This window comes from Rhipicephalus sanguineus, chromosome 3, assembly GCF_013339695.2.
Source record: "Rhipicephalus sanguineus isolate Rsan-2018 chromosome 3, BIME_Rsan_1.4, whole genome shotgun sequence".
In the NCBI taxonomy this organism is placed as follows: Eukaryota; Metazoa; Arthropoda; class Arachnida; order Ixodida; family Ixodidae; genus Rhipicephalus; species Rhipicephalus sanguineus.
The window spans coordinates 83879043-83884468 of record NC_051178.1 but is presented as its reverse complement, the minus strand read 5'-3'; positions in this window follow the sequence as shown (position 1 = coordinate 83884468).

Sequence of the window (5426 nt, the reverse complement as noted above, 5' to 3'; positions counted from 1 at the left end):
ACTCCTTCCTTACCCAGCCTTTGAATTTGGCATTAAACTCATGTAGCGATTCGCAGGACTGAAGTAATTGCCATGGAGCTCTCAGGAACGAGAGTTTATGGCAAACCTCGTTGTTTTGTCATCTTTGTCGCCCTTCGCAAGGAGATGCAGCCCGACGCGACAATTGCTTCACTACGTGAATAAAAAAATTGAGTTTAATTCCTGTAGAATATGCATACAGGCGACATTAGGCAATCCCTGAAAACTAGCGGCAGCGAAATAAAGCGAGCCAGGCAAAATCACAGGAGCTCGTGTAGGCGTTAGTGATGAAGCGATGCCAGCATAGAGCGCGTTACAAATTTCAAGGACGAGTCGGTTGTTTAATATCAGCTTCTTTATTTTTGCTGAGTAAAACTAAAAGGTAAACCTATCGTGGCTCGTGATTCCTTAATAACATTTGTGAGCCTCCAACAAAGGCTCAAAAGAGCGCCTTCTTATTCTGGTCCTCGCGATAACTTCCTGTAGTGTCAGCGCAGAGCCTTGGATCAGCACTCGCCACTGATGTTTGGCAAATGCTTCAGACAGAACTGCACATAGAGCATAAGGTTGTCCCATTAGCTTATATTCTATATGATGGTTTCATAAAAATAATCTCTCAATAAACTCCTGAGCCGTTCAACCGGCTTATCGCAGACACTGACCTAAGGTCTCATTCATGGAGCAATGATATCCGCTCTTTTACGGTAGCGATTCGTTTCGCTTGACTTCATTCGTTTCCTATCAGCCACCACTCACAAGAAGTCAGTGGCTGTGACAACGCAAATACAGTGCTACTGAAGCTGCAGGCAAGAACCGAACAAGAACGTAATTCCAAAATACACTGACGCATTAGAGCCATGTCCTGCCTCTGAAAACCACACGACAAATATGTACGTACATCAAAAGAGACAATTTGAGTTATCCACGCATGCATATGTTATACTTCCAGAGCTAACGCTTTTTTAGGCGAATTGAAACGCTACGATACAACACAGAGCGGGAATAGGCGATGAGGCTTTTAGATGGATTTGGGAAGGTGGAAACACCACTTTCACGGTGCATGGTCGGGTACGATTGTTTTCGTTATCGCGTAACATTCTGAGGAGTGAAGTAATCATTATCTCGAGAAATGCGATAAGGTGTTTCTACTGCCTGCGCCTATTATAAAGCAGTGCTGTTACTCAGCAGTTTTGCCCATTGTATAGTAAACGTAAGATAGAATAAAAAATATTTAAAAAATCTGGCAGATCCCACGCACTGTGGGAATCGATGTAATGCGAAGCAGCCAGCAAAGAGCTGCATACATCGATTTGTTTATTTTTGAGCCAAATGAAATCACTCATGCCATGGCATCTAGATCACCATTTATCGCATCTTTGCCATGCCCGCGTGCATGCACAATGTGGTACATGCCATGCCAATGAAGCGTATATTTTGGCATATACACTGCATGACAGGTCATTTATGTTCATCACGCACTCCTGTCATGCCATACCAATTTTGGTATATATCCAGTTATCTAAACGGCCGGAAGCGCACCGTAACAGTGTCATGTAAATCATACCATACATTACACGCATAATATAATTCGCATGTTAGGACCTGTCATTTATGTTCGTCATACAATCACATCGCACAATACCAATTTTGGTGTATATCAAACGAGCGAAATGGCCGCGAGTCCACCATGAGCGTGGCATGTAAATCATGCCATACATGACATGCATGTCATGGTTTTCATGTTACCACCTGTCATTTATGTTCGTCATACATTCGCGTCACGCAATGACAATTTTGGTGTATATCAAGCTAGCGAAACAGCCGCGATTGGACAATGAGCGCGGCATGTAAATCATGCCGTAAATGATATTCATATCACAATTTTCAAGTTACCACCTGTCATATATGTTTGTCATACAGGCACGTTGCGCAATACCAATTTTGCTGTATATCAAGCTAGCGAGGCGGGCGCGAGCGCATCATGAGCGTGGCATGTAAATCATGTCGCACATGACTTGCCTGTCACGATTTACATGTTACCACCTCTCATTTACGTTCGTCATACAGGCGCGTCGCACAATACGTATTTTTGGAGTATATCAAGTGAGTGAAACGTCCGCGAATGCACCATGAGCGTGGCATGTAAATCATGACACGCATCTCATGGTTTTCATGTTACCACCTGTTATTCATGTTCTTCATACAGTCACATCGCGCAATGCCAATTTTGGTGCATATCAATCTAGCGAAACGACCGCGAGCGCACCATGAACGTGCCATGTAAATCATGTCGTACATGACGCGCTTGTCGTGATTTTCATGTTACTACCTCTAATTTACGTTCGTCATACAGTGGCGTCGTGCTATACCAATTTTGGTGTATATCAAGCCCGCCAAACGGCCGCGAATGCACCATGAGCGTGGCATGTAAATCATGACATACATAACATGCATGTCATGGTTTTCATGTTACCACCTGTTATTCATGTTCTTCATACAGTCACATCACGCAATACCAATTTTGGTGCATATCAACTTAGCGAAACGGCCGCGAGTGCGTCATGAGCGCGGCATGTAAATCATGACGTGCATGGCACGCGTGTCATGATTTGCATGTTACCACGTGTCAGTTACGTTCGTCATGTCGAAATGTCTCGTCATACCGGTTTTCCTATATATCAATTCATTTAAACGGCCGCGAGCGCCCCGAGAACATGTCATGTAAATCATGCCGCACATGACATGCGTGTCATCATTTGCACGTTAGCACCTGTCATTATGTTCGACATGAACTCTTGTCACGTCATACCAGTTTCGGTATATATGAAATTAACGGAATGGCCGCAAGAGCCCCAAGGTCGTGGAATGTAAATCATGCTGTTCATGACATGCATGTCATGATTTTCATGTTATAACCTGTCATTTATGTTCGTAATACGGTCATGTTGTTCCATACCAATTTTGGTCTACATCCGATTAACGAAACGGCCAGGAGAGCACAAAGTCGTAGGCGGCTAGATAGATAGATAGATAGATAGATAGATAGATAGATAGATAGATAGATAGATAGATAGATAGATAGATAGATAGATAGATAGATAGATAGATAGATAGATAGATAGATAGATAGATAGATAGATAGATAGATAGATAGATACGCTGAAACTCGCAGAAGTTCGCTAAGAAATGCTTCGCATTTAAAAAATAGACTCGCTCTTTTGCAGTGTTACAGTTCCCAATCCCCCACGCAAAGTACCGAGTCAGCGATTTGCATACGCTGACTAAATTATCAGCTTTTCAATAAAGAGTCCTCTTTCTCTCTCTCTAGTAAACGTAATTTGACACAAAAAAGCAAAAATTAAACGACATTTCTACTCGACTCGCCCACTCACATCACATAAACAAGCTAGAAAATACCTCAAAATGTGAATTTCAAATGCCCATGCAATTTCTGATACATACATGGTGAAGTGGCTCTTCTCTACAAGATCTCGATGCGTTGTCCGGACGAGCGCCGAACAGTAAGGTGACCGCAGTTGTTAGATAGCGGACGCGTCTTTGTCAGCACATTGTTGGTTTAACGACCGTTTATACAGCACCGTGGAGGGAAGGCCACGTGCATGCAGATAAGGGCTATTCTTGCCCAAGGACAACCGCACAGAGTGGTGTTCTATTCGTATTTGGTTTTTTCCTCACCGGTTCCTGCAGCCTCGCTTTGCAGCATTATTATTATTATTATTATTATTATTATTATTATTATTATTATTATTATTATTATTACTGTTATTATTATTATTATTATTATTATTATTATTATTATTATTATTATTATTATTATTATTATTATTATTATTATTATTAATATTAGTAGTAGTAGTAGTAGTAGTAGTTTACTACTACTACTACAAATATTAATAATAATAAATAATAAGTAATGTTTAGTGCAAGTGAGTGTTGAATACACAATAGGAACATGTTATGCAGCGGACTTACGTCAAAGAGCACTTATTAACGAAAAGCTTTGTGAAAGTGGCCTATTGGCCTGCATTCACAAATCACTACAGGGTGGTATGATTATTAGTAGAAACAAAGTATTAACAACTCGTGCACGAGTGGTAAGTGGAATACCATAATGATACAAATCATGAAATCAGCCAGTGAAATACAAACAGCGCCAACAAGCATAATGATTTGCCATTTCAGACCTCATTTTACTTATAACAATGCTTACGCCACTCATTTCATCGTGCCACTTTAGCGCTATCTATCTATCTATCTATCTATCTATCTATCTATCTATCTATCTATCTATCTATCTATCTATCTATCTATCTATCTATCTATCTATCTATCTATCTATCTATCTATCTATCTATCTATCTATCTATCTATCTATCTACGACATTGCGCGCTCGTGACCGTTTATTTAACCTGATATATACCAAAATCCGTTCGACATGATATCCGTGTATGACGAACATAAATGACAGGCCGTAACATGAAAAGTGCGGTATGCATGTCATGTACGTCATGATTCACATTAAACGCTGCTGAAGCTGTCGTGGCCTTGTCATTAACGACATAACGTGAGCGCATAACAAAAACAATAGCAGGTGTCTTGGTCCTCCCACGCCCGTCTCAATAGCTAGATATAACAAAAATGAGTGTGGCATGAGACGAGTGTATGGCAAAAATAAATGGCAGATCTTAACATGACAATCGTGGCATGCCTGACATGTACATCATGACTTACGTGCTACGGTTTTCACGCATTTGACGCTTCGAACTTGTGGGCCTATAATTTCACGCTGGAACATTGAATTCTACTTCCCTGGTGGCACAGTGCAGCACCAGGCACAGTTTATGGCGCATTTTTCGAGAAACAAAATATCAAGCTCTCATCGTTTGTGCAAAAGCTAGCTACCGCCTAGACGGGAGCAATACACTTATTTGGCCGCTCTAGCAGATGGGCAAAGCATCCGTTTTGGAAGGGCCTTCTTTGGCACTTTTTAGCTTAAAGCTGCCTTATGCATTAATGGGCATTGTATCCAGCCTTGCGAGGCGCGGAGAAAATGTCTAATTACATTTCACGGAAACACTAAGCGTAGAAACCAGCTTCAGGAAACTCTACTGAAGTGTGTGATGCTTAACATGACTGACGTAAAAGAGTTCTAACACGACAAAGCTCAACGCTCACCTTTCTGGTGGATATCACTGTGCTAAAGTCCTTGACAGTGTTATGTGGAGGCGCCTAAAGGCTGAGCTAACAATATGTGGACAACGTTTTCCAGGAAAACGTGAAAGGTAATACCAAGCTGGGCAATGAACCTTCCGTCTTTGTCAGTAAACTGTCCTTATCAAAACGCGTAAAGCTGATGGAGCTCCTATCCTTATGGAGGTGGTGTTTT